Here is a 10,492-nt window from a genome sequence, read left to right on the forward strand (position 1 = left end):
CAGCCCACTTTTCAGAGCCACTTTTACAGGCTCCTGAGTAGAAACTTGCTCCAGTGGACTGAGTGACTCCAGTCTGGTATCTTATCTGCTGAGAGTGAACTCTGCCTCCCTCCTGGTCATTAATAATGACATAAATCACCGCTGACCATGTCATCCTTCTTTGAGGGATAGTGCTGCTATGTGGCTGCCCACTGGACTTTAGTTAAGTAGTCCTGTTACGGGGTGGAGTTTGATTGACTGGCCCATGGCTCTCAAGAGTCTTTAGATACCCACCTTTAAGGTGAATACATAATTTGTCTTTTTATATTGAGGATATCCTCTGATCGCCATGACCTTCCTTTGAGTATCTATAAAGAATCATTGCATCAATACAAAGGTTTTAGGATCCCTCTTGTCTGCAGAAATATAAATCAGCTTCTGCCACTGTTACACTGCTGAAGGGCGAAAAAAAGATGGAGCAACTGTTATTGGGTTGCCATTTCAATCAGGAAAAGATGTCTGGCAGAAGTAGAAGATTCCGAAGGACTTTCTGAGTGGAGATACCAGAGCAGAAAAGCCTAGCAGCCTAGCTCTGGTGTCATGTTACACTGAGTGTGCATGCCTGTGAAGAAAGATGAGGAAAACATTGTATGCTGATGAGATTCTTTGTGGGTGGGGTTTTTTAAAATTTTATTTTCTTTTTATTTTCTTGTTTATAAGCCCCTCAGTAGTTGCACTAAGTGTTTAAATAACTGACCAAGAACTTAAAAGCTGTTTTGGTTCTTTGCAATTCCAAGTGTGAAGGAGCCAAAGAATCTGTAGGATGCTTCTCTGTTCTCCTCTGCATAGAATGGCTGGATTGTAAAAGGTTATGGGTGGCTTTTGGAGAATTTGACTTGGAAAAATGTTGTGCACTGTCCTGTCTAGAAAAAGAGCATGTGGAGCTTTTAAACTACAGTAGGAACTGTACCTTCCCCGTGTGTGAATGTGACTTAGCTTGGTTTGGCTTTGAAGGGTGTTTGATGCAATTTGATCCTCCATTAAGATTCAGTAGCATATACTAGCTGTATTTCTCTCTGCCTTTGGATTCAGAACACATACAAAGAGGCTTAGCTCTGTATGTGTTGTAATGTTAAGTATTCAAGCAGTTATTTTACAAATGATGCTTGAACCATGCTATAGAGAGGTTGTGAGGACAGAAAAAGTCATTGTTACTATCCAAGTGCATTTTACTCTTGTTGATTTTACAAGAGGCTGCCATATTATGTATCCATTGAAGTTTGAGAACTGAAAAGGCTTGCAAATAGGTTTGGTTCTGCAAAGTACTAGAAAAATGTGGGGCATCCAACACTTTAAGGAAAAACACAGGCAAGATTTTATTGCAGGCTGTCACTGTGGCTTACTAACGTCCTTCCTCAGAAGGGAAGTGTCTGAACTACACCAGCTGGCCATTGTGCTGGCATTTGTGAAGAAGATGCATTGAGTTAGAACAAATAACAAGTTGATAGGCGCTTTACTGATCAGCTTAAAATATTCTGCAGCTGAAATAACCTGTCCTTGAATACACAAATCTAGGGAATGATTCTTTCCTGAATTTCTACAGGTGATCCAGTCCATCTCTTCAATTTTTAACTCCTGTGGAGAAAAGGTAAGCTAAAATGTGGCAGATTAAATCAACATACTGTGACATTATAATCAGTTGAAAATCTGATGTCACTCTGCTGTTAAATTTAAGCCAGCAGGATCTGTGCATGGTTAGTTGACAAATAATATCATTCAGCCAAGGTGTATATCATGTTACAACATGGGATCTAGGTGCCTTGTGCCAAAAGCAAAATTTTCAGGGAAGCAAAGTTACAAAACTGCTGCTTCCAAAACACATGCTGGGATGGCTCACTGTAAGGATTAGACACGTAATGAGGTGTTTATTCTCTTCATGGCTGGGGAAAAAATGTAGGACATGTACTTACCTTGAATAGAGCCAACTGGCTGCACATTTGTAGTGGGGTCTGGCATGGTCCTTGTCACTGCCATAGAAAAACTCATGGAACCTGTGCTTCTGCTCCTTTCATGCAGGTAACAGCAGTGAATCTCCTGCCTCTCTTTATTGTTCTTTTGGTGTTGTTTCCTTGGCTTAAGTAACAGCAGAGGTTGTGGTCCAGCCAGTTGATACAAGTAACACAAAGCTATGCTAGGACATTGTCCTTGCTATTCAAGGACAAGAGGAGCTGGCATTCAGAGCCAGGAGCCACTAGTCTAATCGTTAGGTGTAGCATACATTTCTGATGTTTTTATTTCCCTTCTGTCGTGGTTTTAAACCAATAACTAAGAAAATTACTTATTTCTTGCTGTGAGATATGGATTAGAACAAGAGCAAAACAGGCATAAAACTTAAAAGGGAAAAAGAAAGCAAGTTTATTGACAAACTACAATAAGAACACCAGAATAAACTTCCAGAAAAACCTTTTCATCCCCTGTCTACCCACTATTCCTTTGTTCACATGACAAAAGAGACAAAACCTTTGGAACTTTGATGGTTAAAACAGTCCCAATTCTTGCTACAGTCTTTTCACCAGTCTTTATAGAGAAACAGAAGTTTCTTCCTGTTAATTTATGGAGTTTCTCACAAGAAAAACTATTTTTCTTATAGTTTCTCATTGCTCTAATGTTAGCTGCCCAGAGCTGCTGTTATTAGAGCCTACTCCTCCCATTTTTCAAACCCCAAGTGTGTATGGGCCATGAGTCTAGGGATGGGATTTTTAAGGATAAGTTATTCAAAGGCAAAAAGTCTTCTTCATCTGTTTCCGTGAGCTTCACCAGAAAACAGTTTTCTCATTGCCTCTCAAGGCTTCAAATCTTCCAGCACTTCACTGTACCATAATTACTCTACTTTTTTACTCAAAATTTACACTTTGAACACTCTATTCCTCCCTATTTACTGTCATGAATTAAAGGAGCGTTTTCAAGACCTTATTGTCCATTTCCATAGTTTTAACAGAAAGATATTTCAGCTTAATTAAAGCATCTTCTTAATTCTCTACCTTTTTTTTTCTTTCCTGTCACTAGTAGTTTATAAAGTCTCTTTTCATGTTGATCACTCTCTTTTCTCTGTCTGGATAAAAAGATTGATCCGCAAGTCTCATCTGGGAAATGAAAGAGTTAAAATCTTGCCCAGGCTGTTGTAGGTAGTTCTGTGGCCTCGGCCGGTGCAGGAGCTGGAGCCGTCTGCGATGGAAAGCTCCTCATGGCTGCTCTGAAGAGTGTAGTCGCCGCGCCCAGCCCGCTGCAGGCCCAGACCCTCCTCTCCTTCTTCACTCAGCAGTCTCCAGTGAATCCAGCCACAGCAAAAAACCTGCAGCCGAGCCAGAGATCGGCTCGGCCCGGCCGCCGGCCGGAGCCCGGAGAAAAAACCCCCTCCACAGGGCCCCATCCCCCGGCCGGGAGACGCTGGGCCCAGCCCAGGCCCCGCCCGGCCGCATGGCCAGGGCAGGGAGCGGAAAGCCGGGGGCCCTGCCGCCCTTCCCAGCCAGGAAACAAGGCGAGCCAAGAGAGCTCTGGTTTTACACTTTAAGGTAGGGTTCACAAGTTGATCTCACTTTTCAATGGCCTAAACTGCTGTCAATTTCTCAGCAATGACCGATAATTGGTCAGGAGAAAAGGACGCCAGGCAGATCCCAGCAACTTAAACTTTCTTAAAGGTAAAGTAACTCCATGACATTCCACCCCTTCAACTTGTGAAACCTTACCTAAAAAGTTATCAATTATATTCAATATACAACTTAACACAATAAATTGACAGAAAAGAAGAAACAGAACATTCACTACTTTCCACCCCTAGACTTTCATTATCACTGCTATATATAAACTTAAGACAATCATGTTTTGCTCTTAATTAACCTTTTATCTCACAGTAACAGTTAATGTAGTGGTCTAGATTTGCTAATTTTGTTTGCCCGCATTCTCCACCAATAAAAATGTCGTGGTTTTAAACCAATAACTAAGAAAATTACTTATTTCTTGCTGTGAGATATGGATTAGAACAAGAGCAAAACAGGGCATAAAACTTAAAAGGGAAAAAGAAAGCAAGTTTATTGACAAACTACAATAAGAACACCAGAATAAACTTCCAGAAAAACCTTTTCATCCCCTGTCTACCCACTATTCCTTTGTTCACATGACAAAAGAGACAAAACCTTTGGAACTTTGATGGTTAAAACAGTCCCAATTCTTGCTACAGTCTTTTCACCAGTCTTTATAGAGAAACAGAAGTTTCTTCCTGTTAATTTATGGAGTTTCTCACAAGAAAAACTATTTTTCTTATAGTTTTCCATTGCTCTAATGTTAGCTGCCCAGAGCTGCTGTTATTAGAGCCTACTCCTCCCATTTTCACATCCCAAGTGTGTATGGGCCATGAGTCTAGGGATGGGATTTTTAAGGATAAGTTATTCAAAGGCAAAAAGTCTTCTTCATCTGTTTCCGTGAGCTTCACCAGAAAACAGTTTTCTCATTGCCTCTCAAGGCTTCAAATCTTCCAGCACTTCACTGTACCATAATTACTCTACTTTTTACTCAAAATTTACACTTTGAACACTCTATTCCTCCCTATTTTACTGTCATGAATTAAAGGAGCGTTTTCAAGACCTTATTGTCCATTTCCATAGTTTTAACAGAAAGATATTTCAGCTTAATTAAAGCATCCTCTTAATTCTTTACCTTTTTTTTGCTTTCCTGTCACTAGTAGTTTTATAAAGTCCTCCTTTTCATGTTGATCACTCTCTTTTCTCTGTCTGGATAAAAAGATTGATCCGCAAGTCTCATCTGGGAAATGAAAGAGTTAAAATCTTGCCCAGGCTGTTGTAGGTAGTTCTGTGGCCTCGGCCGGTGCAGGAGCTGGAGCCGTCTGCGATGGAAAGCTCCTCATGGCTGCTCTGAAGAGTGTAGTCGCCGCGCCCAGCCCGCTGCAGGCCCAGAGCCCTCTCTCCTTCTTCACTCAGCAGTCTCCAGTGAATCCAGCCACAGCAAAAAACCTGCAGCCGAGCCAGAAATCGGCTTCGGCCCGGCCCGGCCGGAGCCCTGAGAAAACCCCCTCCACAGGGCCCGCATCCCCCGGCCGGGAGACGCTGGGCCCAGCCCAGTCCCCGCCCGGCCGCATGGCCTGGGCAGGGAGCGGGAAGCCTGGGGCTCTGCCGCCCTTCCCAGCCAGGAAACAAAGAGAGCCAAGAGAGCTCTGGTTTTACACTTTAAGGTAGGGTTCACAAGTTGATCTCACTTTTCAATGGCCTAAACTGCTGTCAATTCTCAGCAATGACCGATAATTGGTCAGGAGAAAAGACGCCAGGCAGATCCCAGCAACTTAAACTTTCTTAAAGGTAAAGTAACTCCATGACACCTTCCTAGGGAAGGCCTAAGGTGTTTCGCTTTTAGGTATGTCAGGAATACTTCAGGTACTGTTTTACTCCTGATACATACACATGCTGTGCTCTTTGAGAAACTGCTCAGCCTTTTTGGCTGAGCTCTCTCGTTTTTGAGAAGGCCTAATTTCTGTTATGAAGTCTTCTTGACTTGCATTGATGTCATCGAAGAAGATGAACAATGCTGTTCTGCATATGGTTTAGTTTTAGGCAGTCATGGGAGGAGCTGGGATTTGGACGATTGTGATCCTTAGAGTGCCTTCCAACTTGCAATTCTCTGATTTTAAATTCTATTGAATTCACTAAGGATACTCAATTTTGCTGTTACCAGTGTTTTTGTGCTTGCATCTTTTGTAGAGATATACATAACTCTGACTGGTTTTGGGGTCGGAAAAGTAGATAAATCCTTAAATCCATTGTTCTGTATATAGCAATTATACCTGAAAAGACATTGCTTCTTGTATCAATTTTTCCTTAATATGTTTTGAAACTTCTTCTGTTTTGGGTGTCTGTCTTTAAATTTTGGAGGGGCATGGGGGTAAAGTGAAATTCTGCAAGTGTTAATAAACATAAAAATTAATATTATTCCATGTTTTTAGGCTTTTGCTTTAAAAAAATTCCATGGAGCTGCCAAGGGAGACTGTCCCTGTGATGGAGACGTGGCTTGCCATCCCTATGTTTTGTGGGTGTTCCTGTCAACTTGGTTAAATCCATAAGTTTATGTCCACTGGGCATGGCCCCAGTCTAGAATTTGTTAAGAATTTTTGCCTGTTCTTAGCTCATGTAATAGTCCCATAAAGTGTGGCCTGTCCTGAGTTTACTTCTTAATTTGGTACTGCTCTCATATGGTCAAGGTTTTTTCTAAAATCATCGTTCACTCTGTTTGCCAAAGACTGTGTGTTGCTGAAAAAACCCCAGTGAGGAAAAGCCCAGGTGTTGCAGTACAGAAGTGTATGTGTTGTCAGGGGCTGGAAGGCCTGGCTGCATCTGCTCTGAAATCTGCACAGCAAGCCAAAGACAGTGGCCTTTCAGTCCAGGAGATGCTGAGCTGTCTCAGGGGTTGAATACAAAATCAGCCAGAGGACCAGTGTGGGTACCAATACTGATCAGCAATGAATATGATCACAGATACTCTGAGCCGGAAGGATCTTTGAGTCCAACCCCTGGCCCTGCACAGAAGACACACCATGTGCCTGAGAGCACTGTCCAAACACTTCTTGAACTCTGCCAGGCTGGTGCTGTGAACACTTCCCTGGGGAGCCTGTTCTAGTGCCCAACCACTCTCTGGGTGAAAAACCTTTTTCTAACATTCAACCTAAACCTCTCCTGACAGTTTCAGGCCATTCCCTCAGGTGCTGTCACTGGACACCACAGAGAAAAGATCAGTGCCTGCTCCCCCTCTTCCCCTCACGAGGAAGTTGTATGTGAGGTCTCCACTCAGTCTCCTGCTTACAGAGTGCTAGAATCAGATAATGTCATCTGCCTGTTTTTGGAGGGGGTGGGCCACGTGGGATCATCAGCTTTACCTAGGGTGCAGCTTCACTTGGATGATCCTTGTGTTGCAATCCTTCATGCTCCTATGCCAGGTAAGCTAGTTAACTTCCAAGAAAGCCACCTCAGGACTACTGGAACTTCAGCTACCAAAATTACTTGGATTGCTTCAGCTGAGAAGATTAGATATGAGCTGACCTTTGGATTTGGGTAGCTGCTCACACGTGAGCTCACACAGCTAATGAGCTTGTAGGAACTCAAATTTGCTTTGCAGAGCACCAGTTTTGACTGGGCAGCTTCCAGGGAGAGTTGACAAGGAATGTCAGGTCACTGAACCTCTCTGCTTCCATGATGTTGCCTCACAAAACAGTTGATGCTTGGACAGCTTGTGGTTTCTAAATTTAAAGTACTTAAATCACACAACTAGAACATTCTGTTGCATTTTACAGTCTCATGATGTCTAATGAAAATGGAGGTGGTGTAGGTACCACACCATACAATGCTGTTTGGATACATCTTAATTTTGTTTCAGTTAGAGCGTGCAAAAAGTGTTGAAAGTAATCAGTTGTTGTCACTGTTTGATGGAGTGCAAAGGTAAAGATGTAAAACCAAAAAAGCCCCAAAGCACAAAGTAACCCCTTTGGTGTTCAAAATTATGGAAGTTTTATCTTGTGATTGTATAACATGCAAAAAAATGTATGGCTTAGTGTAATGGTTTTCTTTAAACTTGTTGAGAGCTTGCTTTGATTGTCAAAGAATGGAGACAAAAGGCATTTATGAAAAACTGAATGGTCCTCCTGTATTTGATTTGAGATTGTAGGTGAATCTTCTCATGTCATGTATAAAGACAAGCCATCTCTGCAGAATGCAGCTGCTGAAGATTTACTGAACTGGACACTGGATGCCAATATTGCTCTGCAGAAATCAGTAGTGGAAAGTTGTTTGTTTGTTGTTTGTTTTTTAATTAATATTGCAATGGCTGCTCCAATGCCAGAAGTGTTTTATTAGTTGTTTTCTAAACTGCAATAAAGTGTTAGTAAAGTACTAGGATGAAAAATGCTTCATTTTACTTACTTGAGAGGCTGAATACAGAACAGTTGTTGATTTATATTTGACCTGTATTAAAGTACATTAGATTTTAGAATCACCCATAGCAGCATACTTTGTAATGGAAATAACATCATCTTTCCAGCTGGCCCTTTTAAAAATTCATTAATCTGTTCTGCTGGTCTTTGTTACTTTGAAATATCTTGCAGAAGGGAATTTTCTTTGCTAACTCAATATACTCAAAATCAGAACTGAAAATCCTGATATTGACTGAACAAATCCATGACATCTGTGGCAATTTTAAAAATCCTGTAGCTGTGGGCAGAATTCCAGGATGAGTAGGGCTGAATTTGAAGACAGTGGTTTATGTCTTCTGTCCTTTTGTCGTGGAGTTCATGACACAGTGGGGAGAGAACTTTATTCACTGTTAAAATATTTGTCAATGAGATGCTTCTAATCTTCAAAGGGCTGTCAGAGGCTTAATTGAGGGTTTGCATTCTTTGTTGTTTTGTTGAGTTTTTTGTTTGTTTTTTTTTTTTTTTTTAAGAGGTATCCTGTTCTCCTGAAGGTTTAGAAATTATGAAGTTGCCAACTTGTTCACTAATACCACAAAAATTAGCGTGCAGAATTCTCAAGGAAACACACTATTGTTGAACCTCATGATTCATTCAACAAGGAAACACTGGATTTGGCAAACCTAACCGCCATACTGAAACACTTGAGTGGGAAAATATGCTTTCTCTGTTTCATGTCAGTCCAACATGCCATCTCATGTGCTGGAGCTAGCATGAGAAATCATTACACCCCAAGGATGCAGCCTCTGGGCAAAAGTAATCAATGGATGAAATGGTAACGACGCTGACTTAACTATTCAGCCTTAGCCTCTCCCTTCAAGTATGCCTTAGAGATAATACTAACCTGGAAGGAGCTGATTTTAGTACTGTGAGAGAAGAAAATGACTTTTTCAAAGTTTTATTAGCTGATATGGAAAAATGTATGAGTTTCTCTAAGATTCATCAGTTGTAATGGAAGTGAGAAGTTGTTTGATAGTAGGGTCCATTTGTTTATTTTAAAGGAAGAGTTATAAAAAAAAGCTTGTGAGGCACTAGTCTGACTTAAATTAGGGTTACTATGCTACTTATCTTCCTGTGTGTATATCACAGATGGCTGGCAGGGATTCAGAGGTTAAAGAAGCTGGATGTCTCAAACATTGTCCTGTTCATCAGCCCTGTACTCTGACTTCTGTTCCTGTTAGTCTAAATGTGCAATGCTCATCATAACTCACTCACCCTGATGGGTCCTGAGGATGTTTCCCCTCCGGAATGTGTGGCGGCTGAGGTTCATGGCCAGCTCAGAGATTCCTCCCTGGACATGATCCCACCTTATTCTTAACTGCAGCCCTGGCAGAAGGAGCCACAAGTTCCCACCAGCTGGGCTGTGGTGGCAGACTCCTGCTCACAAGAAGCTGAGCCCAGAGTTTGCAGGAACTGGGAGCGATGCAGGCACAGTCCTGCTAGGGGCAAAGCAGTAGGAGAGCTCTGGAAACGGGATTTGAGGAGCAGTATTGATTATCCTAAGATAAATTACTTGTCAGTAGAATTGCCTTGTTTAAAGTTTGGGGCTTGGCATGCTTCAAAGATCCCAGACCCAAGGGGAGGTTAACAAAGCTCAGGAATAAGAGTGCTACTGATAGTGAACGCAAGGATTGCAGAACTTAGAACTGGCAAGAACACCCAAGATAGGAAAGTGCTAACTCCACTAATTCATCAACTGTGTCAAACTCTGTTCCCACTGGACAAAGGGGGAGATCACAACCACTGAATGACCTGTGACTCAAATGAAAGACCCTGATCATGCATGGTAGCTAATAATGAATTAAGTAATATCTTTCACAATCAGCTTTTTTATGAGCAACCAGTAATAGATCAATAAACATTGAATTTTTATTAGATAGGTGGAACACATTAGATTAACAGTGTATAAATAATAGTCGTCTCTGCTCAGGGTGCCAGCTTCATGGATTTACCACCTGGTACCCATCTGTGCACAAATATGAAATAAGTCATTACCTGGTGTTTTACTGCATACTGGGTGATGAATCACGATTTTGGAAGAACAGTTTTTTGCCCAGATGGGACAACCCTAAAAGGCTTTTCCCGGTTCATCTGTGTACCTGAAGGGGTGTGGTTAAACAGATTCCAGGGCACACCAACTTTTGGTTTGGGGACCCTGGACAACCTATCCTGTATACCATGTATAACATATCATCATGCTAGGCCTGGACTAAAAAATGAGGGTTGTTTTCCCCTGTGGAACACAGAACATGGGCCTGATGTGTACAAGATAAATAGTAAGCTCTTGGTGTCCAGAAACATAAATTCTGTAAAAGCATTGTAATGATTTTCTGAAACCATATGAAATTCAGATTGGTTCCTAACCAGTAACCATGAATTTAGGGTAAAGAGAATACTCTAAGCAATGTATATCTCGGAAATTTGTGGCATTTTTATACATTTGCTTTCAAGTTTTAAGTTTTAGCAGTTTTCCTTGCTGTGTGTTTATTT

This window comes from Pseudopodoces humilis, chromosome 1 (assembly GCF_049639895.1).
Source record: "Pseudopodoces humilis isolate 2021_Gansu_Grassland_sample_001 chromosome 1, ASM4963989v1, whole genome shotgun sequence".
Taxonomy (NCBI): Eukaryota; Metazoa; Chordata; class Aves; order Passeriformes; family Paridae; genus Pseudopodoces; species Pseudopodoces humilis.